This window comes from Martes martes, assembly GCF_963455335.1.
Source record: "Martes martes genome assembly, chromosome: 12".
NCBI classification, from domain to species: Eukaryota; Metazoa; Chordata; class Mammalia; order Carnivora; family Mustelidae; genus Martes; species Martes martes.
This window is the reverse complement of record NC_137900.1, coordinates 64,022,082-64,043,375: the sequence shown is the minus strand read 5'-3', so window position 1 is coordinate 64,043,375 and position 21,294 is coordinate 64,022,082. Positions and strand designations below refer to the sequence as shown.

At 49.2% G+C, this 21,294-nt stretch overlaps 1 protein-coding gene across 1 annotated transcript in view; it reads left to right on the top strand.

Moving 5' to 3' along the window:
• Positions 1-21,294, top strand: part of GABBR2 (gamma-aminobutyric acid type B receptor subunit 2) — a gene marked incomplete at its 5' end in the record, with an annotated part of 339,283 nt that overhangs the window by 30,848 nt on the left and 287,141 nt on the right. The gene's annotated exons all lie outside the window — the stretch shown is intronic.

Sequence of the window (21,294 nt, the reverse complement as noted above, 5' to 3'; positions counted from 1 at the left end):
AGAGGGTATTGGAATGACTGGTCCATCACATTCAAAACGTTAAAATGTTAGAACAAGCCAATTCACAAATGGGTTAAGCCCAAAGGAAAAGACTTAGACACTTGAATACAAAATTTAAAAATGTCTGAAAACTGGAGCCACCATTATGTTAAGCTGGACTGCCAGGGGAAAAAAGGACTCTGAGAGGCCAAAAATGCATGCAGAAGTTTTCTTGGGCAGTGCTCCGGGAAGGGTGAGTGTGAGCCCAGGAGGGCGGGAGCCGGCAGCAGGAGGAACCTACCAGGAGGGCAGTTTCACCGGAAGCCTCTGCTGGTCCCAGGGGATTCCCGGAGCTGGCCTTGCCCCTTCAGAGCTGTCCCCAATTGAGGCGCTAGGCTCGCTAGGCTCTGGTCTTTGTTTCCCCGCAGCAGCCAGTGACTGGCCCTCAGGGGTGGGGATGAGGCCGCTCTCTGAGGCTGTGAGGGACTCTGCAGTGAGCTAGCAGCCTGGGATATTCCCAGCAGCCCAGGGATGGGCGTGGGCCCCCGCGGGATCTACCGGTGGTAAACAGCTGGGGCCGATAGTCACAGGGCTTGGCGGGGGGGGGGGTGGCGGGGGCGCGTGTCTTAGGGCTGGATGAGCCAGTTCCCTGAGTCTGAGCCGAGGTCTGTATGCAGGGTTTCTGGGGCAGGGCTGTCCTCTGGAGCAGCACCTGGAGGGAATGAGGGAAGCAGGATGGGGCTGGTGGACAAGGTGAACTTCTAGGCCCTTGTAGCAGAGGCCTCAGCTGACCCCACAGGTTGCTGTGAAGCCAGCATGGGTTGAACAGACGGGATAGCAGCTGCCCCTGCGGTGGGGCCGGAAGCGAGGGTAAGGTGGCTCACTTTGGCGGAGGGCACGTCCTGGAGAGAGCTCAGCTGTGAGGCGGGCAGCCAGCACTCCCCGCAGCAGCTCGGGGAAGGGGTGTCTGGGCCCTGAAAGGGAGCATCTGGGCAGTGTACCCCAGCTCCCAGCCCATCAATGCTTCTGCCATTTACATTCATTTGCTTTGATCAGTAAGTTCACCCTGTCCGGAGCGTCTTCTCCAAATGGTTGTGGTCTCTTCGTAGGAAACTCCAAGAGCAAGAGTAGGACAGAGTATGGTTCCCCCGCTAGAGCTGGTCTTGAGGGATGCCTGTTACTCATCGCCTCTCCCCTTTGCTCTGTATTGTGCACACTCCAGCATCTCTGCTGTCTAGGTGGCCTACTAGGTGGGGTGACTCTCAGGGCCCTGGGCCTCAGACCGCCATGTTCTTCTCACGCCATAAGTGCTGCCCTGACCATTTACTGTCAAACTTGGGAAAAGGACCACTAAGAGTCATGTTGGTGGATCACCTGGAGGCATACCACTGGAGAGTCCGTGAACTTACTAGAATCATTATGACCTGGACCTGGGCCAAAACTCCTTTTATGGGCTATCCCCGTAGGACTCCATTCTAACAGGGGGCCGTGATCATCCTTCGGTTCCGCAGATATTGACATCGGCTCAGACTCTGTGTTGAATCATCTTCAAAACGTCTGGGTCTTTCTCTTGCCCAAGTTTATGGTTATGGGAATAAATTCTGCGAGTCCCTCTGGGGAGCGACTGGGAGAATCACTGTTATATATACTTGTTGTTGTGATCGGGTCCTTCCTCGTGGGAATCCCTAGCCTCTCAGACAGAGGTTTTCAGGTCTGTGGGACAGTTGCCTGCAGCCTCCCGATCACCCAGTCTTGCTCTTTTATTTTTTGGTTGTATAAATTAAGCAATGCTCTTATTGGCTGCCTATCTATCTTCCCCCTAGGAACACTGTGTTCTCTTAACCACCTTCCTAGATCTCTCTGGAGCGGCCCCCTCCGACTGCCAGGATGACCTTGCCATTCATTAGGATAATTGCACTCACCTTGCTTTCAGCAGTTAAGTGCTGCTGTCTGGCCTCTTATTATTTGGGACCCTGTCATCCCTACTGCTGTCAGACAGCCCAGTCTACACTTGATCTTAGCCAAAAGGCCGAGAAGCGATGAAAGCCCAGTCTATATCAGCATTTCCTGCCATCAGTCCTGCCTGCAGAGGAGGGCCACCACTGAGCATCTTGATGTCAGTGGGCCCCTGTGACAGGTGCCTCCCCACCTGCCCCTACAGAGCATGGCCCCTGTAGGTTTTCTGGCCTTGGCAGGATAGCTGTTCTCAGATGCTCTCTTCCCTGAGCTTTCTGATCCCTTCTTCCACTGTCCTCATGAGACTCGGACATTTCTGCTTAGTGGGAGCCAAGCTTTCTAAGAGCCAGTGTGGTAACACCTCTTAGGGTGCTTGCCAGGGTCTTAGATCCTATTTCATGGGAGGGTCCTCCCATAGTGATAAAGTCTCCTCTAACCAGCTTAGTGTCCCCCCACCCCCACCTTGGTCCACCTCCCTCAGAATCCAGGCTCATACGTCATATCCTCGTTCCTGTGTACATACTGCCTGGGTCCTGCAGCCCCTGGCATATGTTACTTATCATGCCTCAGCAGGACCAGAGCCTCTGTCCAGGCTGTGTTGTGACTTGACTCTTGTTTTTGGTCTGGTGATCAAGAAGGGAGATGGGGAGGAACCCTGAGCGGGTACAAGCGTACAAGCTGTTGTTTCTGGATCTTATTTAAGTCTACCATGGGGAGCAGGGGGTCTCGACTGTAGGCTCAGAGGGCTCAGGAGAATTGGGGATTCAAGTTTTCAAGTGCACGGTCCTGATGTCTCCCCTCCAAGTCTGATGGCCTATTTTCCCAATCAGAGCCCCAGTTTAGGCATGGCCGATTATCAGGGTTGAGCATGCAGCCTTCCTGTAGCTCCATTGCCCTTTTATATGAGTCCTGGGTCTGAGGCTCTGCTTTTTCCGTGCTTCACCTGCAGGAGAGGCGAGTATCTTTGTATGCTCCCGAGGAAGGCCTCTGATCTTCCCACTTAAATTGGCGATGAATCACTGTCAGCCTCTCTTCATCTTCCTCCAGCATACTGATTGTACCCACTGGCGGCCGTCTCATCCTAAGCTCCTTATAGTTCTTCCTCCCCCCGAACCTCTCAAACACTTGCAGCATTGTCCCTACCAATATCCCATTCCACTTTACCATCGTGGAAGTTGTCCTGAAGGGGAGATCTGGCAGCATACCATCATCCACTATGATAGTCAAAATATCTGAATATACAAAAGAAAAAATAAGAAGGAGATGAATACTTCAATGGACAAAAGACCCACTGTGAAGGCTTAATAATGCCCCTGCGCAGAGATGCCCTCCTCCCAACTCGAACCTGTGAATGTGACTGCATATGGCAAGAGGAACTTTGAGGATATGTAATCAGTTACCATGTTGACAGGGAGGTTGTCTTGGATTTATGCAAGTGGGTGTGATGTAATCACAGAAGACCTTGTTAAGAAGGAGGCAGAGACCAGAGTAGTAGGATAGGTGATGACAGAATCAAGAAATTTGAGTAGTGTAAGGAGGGGTCCATGAGCAAGGCACACAGGTGCTTCTAGGAGCTGAGAAATGCTCTCTAGAGCATTTCTAGAAGGACCCAGCTCTGGCCACGTCTTGTCTTCAGTCCCAGGCAATTTTGGATTTCTGTCTCCAGAACGATAAGAGAATAAATATGGGTTGTTCTAGACCATGAAGTTGGTGGTGATTTGTTACAGCAGCAGTAGGAAACTAGTTCAAGCCTGAACAAGAAATTGACCAAAGAATAAATATCATACAAATGCAGTTCAACATATATACCCTCGTTATAAATCTGTATGTTAGCTATCAAAGAAAATTAAAGCAGTAAGATACCACTGTTACCTAGGATGTTGGCAAAGATTAAAAAAAAAAAAAGCTGATTCCCATAGTTGGTAAAGATTAAGGAAATATGTATTCTCGTGCTGCTGGTGGGAATATTGTGTAAATTGGTATCTTTTCTGGTGAATAATCTGAGAATGTTTATCAAATGACTTTAAACTGTGCATCTTCTTTGATCTAGAAATAACATTTCCAGGGCTATATCCTAAGGTAATGATTGGAGTATAATCTATAATAATGAAAAACGGGAACCACCTAAATATTCAAGGAGAGAGGATTGGTTGAATAAATATTGCTGTATCTGTATAATACTTTCTGTATCTATTTTCAGCATAGGAAAATGTTAATAACTTACTGTTGAATGAAAAATGCAGGTCACAAAATAGTATTTATAATATAATCTCGATCTCATTAAAATATGCATATAAAAATGTCTTAAAGGATATGCACCATAATTTGAATAGTGGTTATTTCTAGTAAGGTACAGTCTGGTTCTTAATCTATATCAGAAGTCGATAAACTATAGCACCTTTTTTTTTTAAAGCCTGCAAGCTAAGAATGGTTTTATATTTTTAAAGGGGTTGTTAAAATATATATGTATGACAGAGACCATATGGTCTGCAAAATACTAAAATATTTACTATCTGGTTCTTACAGAAGAAGCTTGCTGACCCCTGATCTATATCTTTTCATTTTCTGCAGTGAATAAAACAATGTTAAACATGTAAGACGAACAGAAAAGATTTATGAAAATTTCCATAGCATAATGGTTTAAAGCAAATAGATCAATTGGAGAGTCAGAAGGGATACTAAAGGAAAGATCATAAGATGAGGGGAGAAATAAAATGAGTACAGAGAAATGTGTACAGAGGGTCTTGCGCGATTGCTAGATGTGAATCGCAAGTCTGGTTCTGTGCTTCCTAGTGGCCAATACAAGAACATAGACATCCTCTATAATACCTAAAATACCCAGGTGCCCAAGAGAAGTATCCTAGTTTTTTTCTGGCTACGATAACACCACCTCTGAAGCTATAATAGAATGAGTTTTTGGTGTGACCAGATTTGCAGTCTTTTGCCCAGAAGGAGAATAGATTGCCTTTGGGGGAGGTCTCTCAACTTGAATGTGTGTGGCTCGTGATGACTATGAGCCACAGCTGTTAGCACGTGGCATTCATCAAGTCAGATGTTGCCCCCTGTGCCTTAACCAGGGCTTCTCCCTTCCGTATCACCGGAACAAAGCGCCCTTTGTGTACCCATAGCCCCAAAGAGTACTGTTGCCGGTTGTTTGGAAGAGCCACTTTTAGGGTGTCTCGTGGAAGAAAGAGTGGCTCTTTGTGTGACAGATGCTAGTCCTCCCTTTGTCGGGTTGACAGAGTGATGGATTGGAACAAGCACTTGCCTGCCTGTGAAGAGGCTGCTATGAGGCAGGTCCTGGGGACACCAGCTAGGGGAAGAATTAGCCTGTTCTACTTGTGTTAGCCAAGTCACGCCAGCATTCATTAGCTGAGCAAGGAGGCCCAAGGTTCTCCACCAAGGCTGTGCCTACGGAACACCTGGCGGGCTTGCAAGTAAATAGCTTTGCCCTCGGGCTTGGTGAGTTGGAGCCTTCCGGGGGTGGGGCTCCAGGCCTGTGTATTTCCAAATATCTCCCTTAGTGATTCCGATGTGCGTCTCCAGTGGAAAAACCACGGGTGGTGGATCCTGGGTTTGGAGTTTGAATCCTCATTTCCCCCGAGATAAGTCACTTGACTGGATCAATGACTAACCTCTCTGAGCCTCAGGTTTCTCCTCCGTAGAATGGGTTAAAATGAACATATGTAAACACCTAGCATGGTGCTTAGTACACAGTCAATGATTAGTAATGGTTGTTGTGACTGTCGTGGTCAGAACCATCCATAAGTTGGCTGAGTTGGCCCTTACCCTGGATCCTGGTTCTCATTACTCAACACTGGTCTCTTTTGTGGTCATGTCTCTTTCATATCCTCTTGCCCTAGAACTGGGTCCCTTCCTTGTATCTGAATGCCTGACCTGGGGCCTCAGTACCTTGAAAGGTTGCAAATTCAAGACCATACGGGGGCCAACAGGCACGCACTGGGCAGATAATAAAAATGAATGAGGAGAGCAGGGATAAGAGAAATCGACACAGACACGCTTTGTGAATTGCACCTGTTGGAGGAGTTTTTAATTCTGTTAAGAAATATGCTGCCTCTCTTTTTCTTGGAAACATGCTGTCTTCTTGGTTTATGTTTTGTTTTCCCACCTTTAATAAAGACATGGGTATAGAAAAATATTTCTTCACCATAGAAAAGCAGCAGCATTGCAAGAACAGTGATCAGTATCAGCTGACACTGTTGGGGAAACATGGGTGGTCATGGGGATGGATGGGAGAGCCCTGCCCATCTGAAGGGCAATGGTTTCTCCACTTCAGGCAGTTGTTACTGGGAAGGTGGCCCAGTTGGGCCAGATCTGCCATTGATGTTTCCAGAAAAGTCAGAAATTTGGAATTTTTTTTTTTAAGATTTTATTTATTTGACAGAGATCACAAGTAGGCAGAGAGGCAGGCAGAGAGAGAGAGAGAGAGGGAAGCAGGCTCCCTGCTGAGCAGAGAGCCCAATGCGGGGCTCGATCCCAGGACCCTGAGATCATGACCTGAGCCGAAGGCAGCAGCTTAACCCACTGAGCCACCCAGGCGCCCAAATTTGGAATTTTTAAAAAATTTATTTATTTATTTGAGAGAGAGAGAGGGCATGCGTGCATGGAGAGGTGGGGCAGAAGGAGAGGGGAGAACCCCAAGCAGACTCCATGCTGAGCGCAGAGCCTGACTCAGGGCTTGATCACATGGCTTTGAGATCATGACCTGAGCCAGAACCAAGAGTCGGTCGCCTAACCAACTGTGCCACCCAGGGACCCCAGAAATTTGGGTTTTTTAAATGTTGGCTCAATTTTTTTTTTTAAATAGTGCCGTACGGGACAAACAGGAGATATTTTAAGGACAGATAAGGCCCAAGAACTACCAGTTTGCAACCCGTGATCCAGAATCAAAGAACTGCTTGCTCTTGCCAGGCCCCCCTACCACCTACCTGTTAACAGACCTCCCAGCCGTTGGCTGTTTCTTGTCTGGATCTCCCCACATTTCATGTTTCTACAATCACTTCGCAGTGCTCTGCCCTCCTGCTGGGACACCCTTATTCTGAAATGCCTTCCGGCAACACATCTCTCATCGGATAGGTTTTCTTAAGAATGGATGAAAGGAGTTAAGGCATAACTGGTAATTGGCTCACTCTTCTTTGGCAATGGGAAAACATTTCTTGCCAATAATTTCTCTCAACACTTTTTTAGGCAAAGCAACATACGGGATAGTTATTTTTAGATCAGAAATAATTTGGGTGTTATAATGTCAGTGTACGTAAACCCGGTAAGATTATAGGAAGGTTTTAAAATGAGTTTTGAAACTAGTGACATATAAATTAAATGTTGAAGTACTTGCCCACTTATTACTCAAAATATCAGCTCAACTGTTTTTTCTTCTCTTCATAGACGGCAACACGGGGCTGGGCTGAGCCCGGTGATGGAGCCTGTCAGATGTGATTGCAGCACCTCGGTCTCTGCTGCCTGGCCCAGGTTTCCTTTCAGGGTCCCCTTCCTGGTGTCTGGCCTCACCATCCATCTGTGTCTGCAGGCTGGAGGCTAGAGGTCATCCTTCACACACTTCATCCTCTCCGCTGTATCCGTCCTCGTTATCTCTCGGATTCATTCGCTTTCCTCTTCCCTGCCACCGCCCTACTCCAGGCCATCACGCAGCTCTCCTGGGACTGAGCTGAGCTGCTGTCTGCCTCTAACCACTTCGACCCACTCTCACTCCATTGCCTACACTGCAGCCCGATAAGATTTTTGGAATGGAAATCTACCTATCACCTCCTTGCTTAGGACTCCCCTCCCGCCCCCAACCAGTGGTTCACGTGGCCACTCAGATAAAGACCACCATCCTTAACCTCACTTTGAAGGTCCTGCATGGACCAGTCCCCGTGCACATCACCATTCTTATCTCCTGCTGAGGTTCCCTCGCTCTCAGCGCTCCAGCCTCTGCGCCGTCTTTCGTATCTGTACATGCTACATGGTTCCTCTTCATGCACCACTCCCCCTTCTAGCAAACCCCAACACATCTGTCAGAACTCAGTTCTGACCCTTCTTCCTCAGGACGTCTTCCTTGACCCTTCTGGTCAGGTGCTTCTCACTTTGCTCTGTGTTCTCTAACGACCTGTGCTTTTCCCTGGCTCTCATCAGCCTGTAACTGTGCGTTCATGTAACTCCTGGACTAATACCCATTTGCGCCCCAGGTATGTATGCTCCGTGTTTGCACACCATGGTGTACGCACTGTCTAGCACATGGAGAACACACCATAAATATTGGTTGAGTGAATAAATGGCGAAAAGAATATTCTTCTTCTTCCCTCTTGTGGAGCTCAGAGCTCACCTATTGAGACAGACCACCGTGTTGGAGGCAAGAAGGGTGGCGATGGAGCCGTGCCTCTGTGGCAGGGGGCCGGGAACAGGGGCACCCAACTGGTGCTCAGCTCTGTGTCCATGGGGCCTGGCAGACAACGGGCACTGGCAGGTGCTTCTGCTAGTCATGAACACCTACCAGGGCTCCATGGGTCTGCTCTCCCCAGCAACCGCAGGGGTGTGTGTGTGTGTGCGCACGTGCATACGTGCACGCATGGGCACGGGAGAGGGGTGGTTATGGTTGTACGATGGAGAGCCCACTGAATTTAGAGTCTGCAAACCAGAATGTAAGACCCAGGGCAGTCATGGACGAGCTGTATGACCTTGAGCAAGCAACATAATCCCTCCGAGCCTCTGCTTCCCTGTGGATGAGATGGGAATACAGAACACAGGAGAAGGGCTTTCGTACCTCGCATTCCCTATGCATGCACCTGGCTGTTAGGGCTCCGTTTGTCCATGAGCTAAAGGGAGGCGTTGTGTGTGGCTCCGCCTCCCCTCTGACTAGAAGAAAGATAGTTTTAACTATTTATGATGCTGCAGACTAGTATTTTCTATGCCCTCAGCCTAGCTGTTGGGACAAGGAGATAGGTGAGGGTGTGTGTGTGTGTGTGTGTGCTGGTGTGCGTGTGCCCGTGTTCTCACTTCTGCACTGGAATGTCCTGGGTGGGGGTTCCCTTAGGCATGGAGGAGAGAGGCTGTGCTAATGCCTCCAGGGACAGAGGGATGATACCATATCCTGGTGGCTTTTGAATTGATGTCCAGAGAGAAAACTTAGAAGTTTCTTCTTTTAGAGCTGGGACAGAAAAGGGGAAAAGCCGTGGAGGTGGAAGATGCTTCCTTCTACCTAGGGACCTCAAAACTTGCTTTCTTTAAATCTTGGTCTAATTTCATCATTTTTTCCAACCAGTATTTACTGTGCATTCCGTTTATGCTTCACGTTTATGCCCATGGTAATTTTATTTCAGCCATTTATTTAAAAAAGCTGAAAAGTCCCATTTTGTAGGTGGAGAAGCTAGTGGATTAGAGGAAACGATCCTGTCATCTCCGCGGCTACAACAGAAACCTTGGCTGCGCTTTAGAACAGCTGAGGAGTTTAAAAAAAAAAACAACAAAAAACCAGGATGCCTCAGGCCAGCCCAGACCAATTAGGTCAGTATCTCTGGAGCTGGGGCTCTGGCCTTGGTGATCCTCAGATCTCCCCCGTGGGTGAATGTGCAGCCCGTGCTGAGAACCCCAGGCTCCTGGGGACCAGGACTGGAAAGCCTGACGGTTCAGACCTCAGAGCCACCTGGGAAGGCCACCTGGTGGCGGCTCTTCTAACCTGCAGTGCCCGGGAGAGGACCCATCAGCTTCAAATGTAAACCTGGAAGGGGAGACTGAGAATTCCCGCTCACCTGGGAAATACTAGGGGAAGGGCTTTCGCCTCACTGAGGAAGACTGGTAGGAAGTGGGTTCTGGGGTCACCTTGAAGGACAGCAGGGCAGAAAAGGCAAGGCTTTCTGTTTGGGAGCAGGAGGAAGGTGGCTGCTTGGAGCGGGGGAGACAGGAGGGCTCTATAGCCACAGATCCGGGTTTTCGTCCTGATTCTGTGGCTTGTTGGCAAGAGAGACTCACTAAACTCTCAGGGACTCGGGTCCTCATCTCCAAAATGAGGTTAATTCAGCTGAAAAGTGCTCTCCAACCGTGAGGTTGTTGACTCCTGTCACCCCTTAAATGGATGAGCAGTGGGAAGGTCTGCGTTGGAGCCGAGAGTGCAGAGGGAAGGTTTGAGGGAAGATCTGTGCCTTTCATATTCCTGAGGTCTGGGATAAGAGCAGTTACCCCACAGCCATGGTGTGCCAGGAACCGTTCTAGGCCATTGAGAAGAGAGATAATGCACATAATGGAAGAGCTCTTCCCTAATGATAAGAAATGATTTGACCTTATTTTATGATGGAAACTTACAAACATACAGTGGACGGAATGGTTTAAAGAGCCCCATGTACCCATTACACAGCGTCGACAATTATCGCCTTGTGGCCCCGTCCTGTTTTATGAGTGTCCCCATCCACTTCTCCCTCTCCCTTATTATCCTGAAGCTCATCTCACAGCTTACCCCGTTTCATTTGTACATGTCTTTGTTTAGCTCTAAAAGACAAGGGTTTTAAAAACCACGATCACATCATAAAAAATCAACACTAATTCCTTAATATCATAAAATATCCAGTCAAGATTCACATTTCCAGTTGTCTCATAAACATCATACATTTTTAAATTTATTTTGAATCGGGTCCACATGTTGTCATTGGGTATATTTTTAAGCATCTCTTTAAAAAATTGCGGTAAGATATATGTAACATTACATTTACTATTTTAGCCATTTTTCAGTGTGCAGACCAGAGGCATTAAGTATGTTTCCATTGCTGTGCTGCCATCAGCCTCATCCATCTACAGAACTTTTTCATTATCCTAAACCGAAACTCTGTTCTGTACCCTCTCACTGGGACTTTAGAAGGTCACCACCTCTTTGGGATCTTTTGAGGTCAAACTGGGTGACCACATGGCCTTTCCAGCTTTGACATTCCAGGATGCTTGGATGGTAATAAAATTATGAATTTTTCTCCTTAACAAAGAAGAAGGCTCTATTTGTCTCTGAGCTATAAAGGAGGCTATTTATGATGTATTTCTGGGGGAAAAAAGGGGAACGCATCTCAGCCACCATTCTACTTTCTGTCTCTATGAATTCAAATACTCTAGGTACCTCGTTAAAGTGGAATACTGCAGAATTTGTCTTTTGTGAGTGGCTTATTTCATGTACCATGTCGTCAGGGCTCATCTACATCGTAGCTTGCTTGCATCAGAATTTCATTTCTTTATAAGGTTGAGTAATGTTCCATTGTATTTATATACCACATCTTGTTTTTCCATCCGTTGGTGGACACTTGGCTTGCCTACACCTTCCAGCTATCGTGAATAATGCTGCTTTGAACAGGAATGTAGGAATAACTCTGAAAATATCTTTTAATCGGTAGGTTCCCCCTTTGTCTCCCTCCTTCTGTTCTTTTTTTTTTTTTTTCCTCCTTGCAATTTATTTGTTAATGAAACTGGGTCATTTGTCCTGTAGTGTTCCCCACTATCTGGGATTTTGCTGATGACCTCATTAACTTTTGGGCTGGTGAAAGTATTTTAAAATGTATCAATTATATTGTACTTACACTGTTCCAAGTGCAATTCTAGGTACTTAAAAAGCACCAACTGAGTTAACCCTGTGAGGTAAGTAGTATTCTTTTAACCTCTCTTTTGAAGATGGGGAAACAGGTTAAGGAGGGGTTGACTCACTCATCCTGGGTCACCCAGTTAGCATGTGTGGAACAAGATGCTATCCCAGGTCATTGCTACTTTGGTACTCAAGTGAGGGGATGAGCTAGCCAAAAGGAGGTCATTATTTTGATTCTTGGGGAAACAAGACCTAAACATGTGAAAAATTAATAAAAAACACAATAGAAAGTACGAATGAAAAATTCAACAGAGGGATGATTGCAAGACCACACCTGATTATCTTCCAGAAGAGAACGGTATTCTGGGAATATCCAAGGGGAGAGGACACCGCCCCTCCCCAAGCCCTCACTGAAGTCAGTGTAGATCCAGACATATGAATCACCCCAGGGCCTTTGTTAGCATAAATATGAAAGCTTAGTGTTGGAGAAAATATCCAAAATAGACTGTCCTAGTGTTTAGAAAAAATGAATCTGGGTAAATGGCTGCTTTTTTTTTCCTTTTGTTTTTTGATAGCCCCCCGATGTTCCTTCCCACGAGCTTCATGTGTTTTTGTGGTTGTAAGGTTTAGACTTATTTTTTAAACAACACATGATTTTGGACCACGGAGAAGAACGTCATTAAGCCCACCACACCCTAGGCATGAAATAGATACATATTTTCATTGTGGCGGTGCTCCTAAACGGAGAGGCTTATTTCTAAGTGTCTGAAACCTGAGGGTCTGAACTTCTGAATTGAGAGGAAAGCTTTGGTTAGTTTCGGGTAAAAGGAAGACCCTCAGCAGTGTGAGGGGCGGGGGGGGGGGGTGGAGGTTCTCTTGTAGCCTTGAGATTCCTGGGAAGGACCATGAATCCAGCTGGAAGCAGAGTGGAGTGGTGGGAGAGGCCCTGCCCATTCTGGGGTCCAGAGCACCAGCTTCCTCCCGATGAGCCCCAGATTCTCAGCCAGACTTCAGAAGGTCACTGCCTCATCAGGATCTTAGGGGGTCACCCTGGGTGAACGCTAGGCCTTTCCAGCCTTGACATCCCAGGGTGCTTGGATGTTAATAAAGTCATGATTTTTTTTTTTTTTTTAAATGAAGAAGAAAGCTACATTTGTCTCTGGGCTCTAAGGGAAGATTTAAGGTTATATCTCTGAAAAAAGAACACATCTTTTGTTGGAGAAAAATTGGTCAAATTGAGTCCTCCTGACTGGAGAGTTAAATCAGTTAGGTCTAAATCAAATCTACCAGCCCTGTCCTGTCATCACTGAGAGATGAATCAGGAGAAATCTACCTTTGAAACTGACCTGGATTCCGAGACATCCATCATTTTTTTAATGGACTTTTTAGGATGTGGATTTTCCTTTGGGCTCTGTGTTTTCTGTGGATGCCCATGAGTGAGGAAAAATGAGGGCCAGCACGACCTATTTAAAAAGGGTCATGTTTAGGAAAATGGAAAATAACTCAGATGCCTAGAAATTGGGAAATGATTACGATTGTTCCCATGTAGCAAATCTCTGGGGTCGTCCAAAAGGTGGGCTATCAATCCCAGAGGAATGTAAAGATAGTCTAGTCTGGGAGTCATAAAAAGTTCGGATTTCCAAGGCCCCCCTTCTAGAGGTAGGTCTGGGTGAGGCCTGATTATGATGTTAAGTAAGCTGGGTTTGAGAACCCCTGGTCTAGTCCCTGACCACCCACTGGCAGAGGGGAGAGGTACCTGGCTCAGAATGAGGCCTGGAAAAGTGGTCTCAAGTACATAGTGTACCCGCCCCCCAAATGTGGCAGGCGTGAAGGTGCTATGAGTATGCTCCCAGGCGGGAGAAGCACATCGTGCGTGATTATAAATACCTAAATAAGGATAGAGTAGCGAAGAGGACTTGGGGAAATAGTCGTATATTTGCGTGCATTCATTCTTGCGTAAGTGAATTGGTTCTTGAGCAGCCGAGATCTCCTTCTCCGTGACTAAGCCCCACACCATGGCCAGCACCCGGGGTAATGAGGTCACACATTTTAACATCATTTAGGTAAGAACTTTTTACATTTATTTAACTTGTGAACAAAAGATGGGATTAGAGACCTTATTACCCTCTTGTCTTTCTTCTCAGTGTAATTAACCTAATTCTCCCTCCTGTTGGTGGCGTGAAGAAGGGAAAGTAGGTGGCCTATTCATAAAACTGGCACATCCAGCACTCTGAGCATCGACGGGGGTAGGGCACAAGTTTCATGACACTCCCGCTGGGTGCAGGCACGTGGCCAGGTGTGGATTTCACGCAATCTCTGAGCCTCCCCCCACCCCGCCACCCCCGTTATTCACAGATGAGGAAGCTGGGGGTCAGAGGGCTTGTGGCCCTTGCCAGAATCCCAGAGCTAGAGTTGGGGGAGCTGAGATCTAACTTGGGGCCATCTGTTTGCAAAGCCCACTGTGTATTCTCTGCTGGCTGCCTGCACATTTCCGGGGCTGGCTTTCTCTGGAGCAGAACTGTTGAGCCAGGGGTAGTTGGAGAAAGAGTACAGCGGGCCTGAGAGATGCTTATCTGGCATTAGCAGCTCCACATAAACTTCCTGAGTTCCTGTGTCAGGTGCTAGAAGGCAGGGGTTCTCCCCCAGGCAGCCATCCAGCCTCTACTTGACATTCCCGGTGACGGGGAACTCTGTCCCTGAAATAAAGCCTTTTCCTAGATGTGAGCTCCATAGGACCGGGCTATGTCTGATTCCTCTAGCATCCCAGCACATTACCTGTGTTTGCTTATTGTGTCGGGAGCACCTCCTATTCGAGGAGGGGTATTACTCCTTATATTGCACAAAATGTTCTCCCTGCCTCTTCTCTCCATTGTGCCTGGGACAGATCATGGGTGGTCCCTGGACAGGAAGTCAAGAGACCTTGGGGGCGCCTGGGTGGTGCAGTCAGTTAAGGGCCAATTCTTGGTTTCGGCTCAGGTCATGTTTCCCAGGGTCGTGGGATGGCGCCCTGCTTCATGCTCAGAGGGGAGTCTGCTGGAGGGATCTCTCCCTTTCCCTTTGCCCCTCAACCCCTGCTCTCTCTCTCTCTCTCTCTCACACACACACACACACACATACTCAAATAAATAAACAAATCTTTAAAATAGAGAGACACCTAGACTCTAGTCCTTGAGTAGGTCACACAACCATTCTGAGCCTCAGTTTTCCTATACGTGAAACAATATTGCTGGTATGACTGATGGCCAAGGGCCGGTTTTGGATGCCCTACAAGACCAGGATGGGTGTGGGAAGTTCCTCTTGGGGGTTACCCCTCAGAGAACCCTACCAGCCTTGGGACCGTGTGCTAGCCCAGCGCCCGGCAGTACACTTCAGGCCACATTGCGGTACTGGAGAGAGAGTCTTAGGTACCATATAAATAGGAGCCAGAGAAAGATGTCACCCAAGGCCGGCCGAGTCACAACTTAATATGATGTTCTTTCAGATGATTAGCTGGAGGGTTTTTGAGGATGTGTGGTGTCCCCAGGACCACCTCCAGGTTCTGTGACTCGCTGGGAGGACTCCCAGGACTCAGCGTACTATGGTGCTCGCAGCTATGATTTTTTTTATGGTGAAAGGAGATAACGCGAGGTCAGCAAAAGAGGAAGGCACGTGGGGCGCGGTCCAGAGGAGACCAGGCGGAGGGGCCGAGAGCCTCTCCCAGTAGCGGCTCACCCATGATTAGCGACGACAGGTGAAATGCCATCTACCAGGGAAGCTCATTAGGGACTCCGGGCCCAGGGTTTCCCTTAGGGGCCAGTCACCTGGGGTTCCTCTGCCTAGCACAGAGCCCACCTCCAGGGTCCCAGAAGGAAAGCGGGCGTGCAGCATACACCCCGGTGTCCATATGGTTTGGGCGCACTGAGCCACCCCCATCTATTCTGAAGGTGGTGGGGACCCTCCTGAAATCCATTTTTTCTGGACATTGGCCAGTGGCCAGCCTCCCCGGCAGTCCTTTCTCGGGCTGTGGTCTCAGGCCTGCTCCGTTCACCCTTTTCTGCACAGAGGCGATGTTGCACGGTGGTCCTCCATGGGGACCCTGGAGCCGGACTGCCCGGGCTCCCCTCCTGGCCTGCCGTTGAACCTTTCTGTGCCTCTGTGTCCTTCTCTGTAGAATGGGGATGACCGTACCCACCTCAGTGAGGTTGGGGACTGAAGGGGTTTGTCCATCCGAAGTGCTTGAACCCTGCTGTGCCTGGCGTGAAGAAAGTGCTACGTAACACTAGCTTCGCTGCTATTCTTAGGACAGTTTTCCTTGTGATTTAAGGTTCTGTGATGCTAAATAGGCAGGCTTGGTTGCAGTAACTTCGCTTCCCAAAGGAAGTGTACTCATTTTAACTAGAAACGTCTTGGCCACACTGCCCCTGGTCCCGGGCAGGGCTGGGGATCGTGACTTTTAGAGACGTGGGGGGCATTTAGAGCCAAGGGTGGGGTGGGACTCAGTCGCTCTGGTCTCCTGAGCACAGGAGAATTCGCAGTGGACAAAATCCTCCTGCGGGGCTGATGGCAGTGGGAGAAGTGGAAGGTTTGGAGTAGCTCTGAAGCAACCCAACAGCTGTGATGGAAGGAACTGGACCACCTTCTTGTGGCTTCAGCCCCGGGTGGTGGGAAGAGCACTAGCCTGGCCTCTTGTTCCAACAATGCCAGCAGCTTGCTGAGGAACCTCGGGCCAGTCTCTGCCCCTCCTTAGGGCCGGGCAAGATATCCCTAAGTCCCCCTAGGGGCCTCACTGGAGCTGAATCTGGGTTAATATGCTGGCAAGTTCTGAGGTCCCCAGGTTAGCACCCAAGGGTCCTTTTAGACTGCCCCAAGCGCCCCAGACACGCTTCTGTTCCCGGCCTCCTTTCCCACAGCCTAGTCCTTTCTGCTCTTTGCTGCCCACACTCCGTCTGTAACAGTTGACCGCCTCTGTTTTGGAGGTCAGGGTCATGACTGGGGCCAGGGGGCAGCGTGTCTCTGCCTGCTGGCGGCCGGGAACGGCAGTAACCTGGGACAGGTGTTTGGGTGGCCCTCCACCTCTCCTCTCGCCGGACCCCTTCTTTCCCTACCAGTGCCGGCCATGTCGAGGTCCCCAGGTGACAGTGCGGTGAAGGACAGAAGGCGGGCTGCCATGGAAGGGATTCGGGGTTAAAAGTAACGGAAACACTATTCAGGCTAACTTCAGGGGAAAGAAAGAATTGATAGAGCGGGAACAACATCTTTCAGAAGCTTTGAGGAAGGCCGGCTGTGGCGGCTCAGACAGGGCACAAAGACCTGGTTCCCCTCTTCCCTCCCCTTTTGATTCTGTGTTGGCTACATTCTCTGGTAGCCTTTCTCCTCTTGGTGGGAAGATGGCAGCGAGCTGCTCTCAGCAACAAGGGTTCTTTTAACCAACAGAGCAAACGCACGTCCCCAGATTGCGCCTCTGTGGACCTCTTGAGGTCGGTGCCCAGTTCTGCCCCTGTCACTGTGGCCACAGGGATGCAATGGCTCCCAGGGACTGAGAGCAGAGGAATGGTGTTCCCCGAGGAAAATATGGGCTTTGTTACCAGGGAGAAGAGGGCATGAGTATTGAGCTAATTAGATCCCTCCAAGAAGCTCACCGTCTTGGTGGGGGGAACATACAGAAATATCAAAAGGGGCACCGACTAAAAAGGCAGAATGGAGTCTCTGCTCTATTAAAATTTTTATATCAATGAAGTTCCAGAACAAAGGCAGAAAAGGGAATGACTGCTACAGAAGTGGAACTATGATGCCTCTGTGTGTGTGTGTGTGTGTGTGTAGGATGGGCAGAGTGTAAGGTCAGATTTCATGTCGAAAATGACTTCTGTCCATCTTTGTCATTGCTCCATCAATAGCCTTTGGACCCTCTGCCCCCCCCCACCCCCATGTGGCCTTGACCACCACCACGTGCAGGATCTTGCTGGGATGACTGGCAGGAGGGGGTGGATGAATGTCCCAGCTCCCTCACCCCGAAGAGCCCCCAGTGGACCGAGTCCAGGTGCCACAGTGGAAAACTGCCACAGAGCATCCTGGATTGTTCCGGTTCCTTTTCTCTTTCCCATCTCCTTTTCCTTACTGGTGCTTTTTGGGGTCACCTCCCAGGGAAACATCCTTGTGTCAGGCTCTTCTTCTGGGGGAAACCAGGTGAGATGGTGCAGATGAGTGAGTAGGATTGGGGGGGACGGAGGTGGCTAGGGTGGAGGGCCGGAGGAGACCGTGCAGGAGAAGTGGAGGGGGAAGAGAGAGCCCAGAACAGAGAAGAGAAGCAGTGACTTCAGTGTGGCCTGCACAACACCTTTCAAACCTTTTTGATGGTGATCCACGGTCAGATGTGCATTTTACAGTGAGATCCAGTACGTTCATACCTACACATAGGCACACACCCCTAAAACAGAGTCTTCATGAAATGGAAACTTCTGGTATTTCATATTCTTTTTTTTTTTTTTAAAGATTTATTTATTTATTTATTTATTTGACAGAGAGATCACAAGTAGGCGGAGAGGCAGGCAAAGAGAGAGAGAGGGAAGCAGGCTCCCTGCTGAGCAGAGAGCCCGCTGCAGGACTCGATCCCAGGACCCTGAGATCATGACCTGAGTCGAAGGCAGCGGCTTAACCCACTGAGCCACCCAGGCGCCCCGGTATTTCATATTCTATTCTGTTTTATTAAAAAATTCCTGGTTGGGCCCGCTAAATTAATGTGATGTCTTACTAATAGGGTGGGATCTGTCGTTCGCTGGGCTAGAGAGGCAGAGGAATCAGAGTAGTGGGAGACGAGGGAGAGTAACGTTAGACCAGACCTCAGAGGAGCCTGAATGTCAGGCCTAAATATTTGCCCCTTGGTTCTGGAGCCATGAGGAGCCGTTGAAGGCTTTTGAGTAAGGGTATGATCAGTTCCTCCCTGGGCTTCTGGATCATTATTGGGACAGTGTGGGGATGGGCTGGAAGGGACAGGGAGAGCGGACGGGAACCCGCTGCCATGGTCCAGCTGAGAAGCCGCAGGGTGTCTGTTAGGGCCAGCGCTGGGGATGGAGAGGCGGGAGCAGATGGCGGAGGCAGTGAGCCTTCGTGGCTAATTGGTTGTGAGGACAGAGAAAGGAGACAAAGAGGCAGGGGGCCCCCAGGCTGGCTCCCTGGGCGGAGGGTGGGGCCACCACCTTCCGTGGCTCCTCATGAACTATTTATCAGGGCATGAAACTTTCATTAATACGATTCCGGTGTGAGAGTCCTAAAGACCTTGTTGAATGGTCAGCCAGCCTGTACTTAGTGCTCCTAGGGCCGCTGAAAGTGGGAAGCAGGCATGTTGGAGGAGGCTTGCTTCCTGATGGATTCCGCTCTGACCACTCCTCACCGAGCCACTCTTCTCCCCAGTGAGGCCGTCAGGACCCCCCAGCCCATCGACCTATTTGCTACACAATTAACACCGCCAGGCTAAGGGGCCGAGGAGGTCTGCCTTCTGGCCTTCCACTCACAAAACACTTACCTGGCTAGGGCCCGCTGGGGGCAGATGAAGCTAATTTGGTGCCTGCCCCTGAGAGGCCCCTGGTCTTGTTGGAGACAGCAGACATGGAAACACACAGAAACATATCAAAGTGGCTCCAGCTAAAATGAAGGGACAAGGGAGTCTCTGCTCTGTTAAAATTTGGCAATGAATGGGCGCCTGGGTGACTCAGTCGATTAAGCGAGTCTGCCTTTGGCTCAGGATGGGGGGGTGTTGTTCAGGCTCCCTGCTCAGCGGGGAGCCTGCTTCTCCCTCTGCCCTTCCCCCTCCCCCCACTCGGGTTTGTGCTCTCTCTGTCTCTTTCTCAAATAAATAAATAAAATCTTTAAAAAAATTTGGCAGTGATTTTTACAAACAAAGAGAAAGGAAGTGGAAGTAACTTGTTGAGTGCCAGTGACGGTCAAGTGCATAGTAGTTGCTTCATTTACATTGGATAATTTCAGTCTTACAATAATTCAGTTGCTCTTTTATGCATTCCTGGACCTGGTCCCTCCCATCAAAATTGTGTCTGCGACTGTGTGTTTGTGGTATGTGTTGTGTGGTGTGGTGTGTGTGTATGTTTGTGGTATGTGTGGTATGTGTGTTTCTGGTATGTGTGGGTGTGTGGGTATGCATGTTTGTGGTATGTGTGTGTTTCTGGTATATGTGGTGTGTGTGTGTGTGTTTGTGGTATGTGTATATGTCTGTGGTATGTGTGGTACCTGGGTGTCTGGTATGTGTGGTACATGTGTTTCTGGTGTGTGTAGGTATGTGTATACGCATGTTTGTGATATGTGCGATGTGGTGTAGTGTTGTGTATTACAGCAGAATGCTGGGTTCCATCCCAGAACTACTGATTCAGATGCTGTGTTTGTGCAGGGGTGGAGGGAAGAGGAGGAGAGCCCAAGAATCTGCATTTTAGTAAGGCCTCCAGGGTACTCTTAAGTGTGTAAGGTATGAGAGTCACTGAGGAGGGAGGCCTTAAGGGCTTCATTTTACAGATGAGGAAACTGAGCCTTCGAAAGTAGAGTAACTCGGTCAAGCTCAGTCTGTGACTATCTTGCTCCAAATCCCATGTGTCAAGTTTACTGATCTCCTAGGGATTCCCTCAGGCATCCTGCCGTGTCACAGAACCTCTGAGTCTCTGCAGTGGGGTTCTTCTGCCTTGCATAGCCTATGTAGTACCCACTTCACTCAGATGGAACTGCCTCCAGGAAGTCTTCCGGGATGCATTCTTGCCTTCCCTCTTTTCCAGTGGGGTAGACTTCTCTCTTCCCTGGGCTTCCAAAGCGCAGCTTGCTCAAAGTCTAAGGTGATCTGTGTCTGCCTGTTGCACCTTCCCCTGCCCTGAGGGCATCTCTCACACTCCTTATATGCCCAGTATCTGAAACGTGGTAGGACTGCTCTGTCTGTGGTCCCTCAGCATCGCTCAAGGAGTGACAGATTCTGATGCAGTGAGGGGCACTTCAGGGCAGTTTTGTGGAGGAGGGGTACTTGAGCTTTACAGGACGAGGAGAAAATGAGGATAGTCTGCCCCTGTGTGCTTGGGAGCGGGTTTCCTCTGTGTGAGTAGTTAGCAGCTTAACGTAGGCAGCAAGGCAAGGCTTGTGGTGTCTGGGACCGACAGAGCCCGTGTTCTGTCCCCAGGCCCCGATGACGTTAGTGGATTTGGTTCAGTTCAGTTCGGCCCTCGTTACCCCGGCACCCACTGGATGCCCGAGACGCACCCGATCCAAAGGCGAATAAGGTCCTGGGTGGGCTCTTAGCAAGGGGGCTTCTGGCTGTTTTGCGAAAAATCAGTATCCAATGGTGGAAATATTTTGTATGCATGTGGTTGTCTTTCCAAAGGTCTGAAACTTTAAAAATTATTCAACTACCTTGTAAGTCTTAAATGTTGAAATGAGGGGGATTTTAGCCAAGAGTCCTTTTTCCGTACAATCGAGGGGATTGTGAGGAAGAGAGGTTAGAATCCAGGGAGCCCACAGCCCCTTGCAGGTGGTGCCTCTTTTTCTGGCTGGGAAGGAAGCGCCTGGTTTTCGCCAAGCCTGGCCGGGCAGGTCCCTGATCATCAGGGCACCTCGGAGGCAAGGCTGTTTTTAATGGGGCCACTGGGACCCTCAGAGGGAGCCGCCGGCAACAGAGACACTGACGCCGCAGGTGGGCGGCCGGACTTCTGGGCCAGGAAGGGGGCAGGTGTGGGGCTGTCTGTAAAGCAGGGTGTGGGAAACCAGGATTTTCTGGAGCCATCATAAGTGGGTCTTGTATTTGAAAATGTTTTCCGTGGTTATGTATGTGT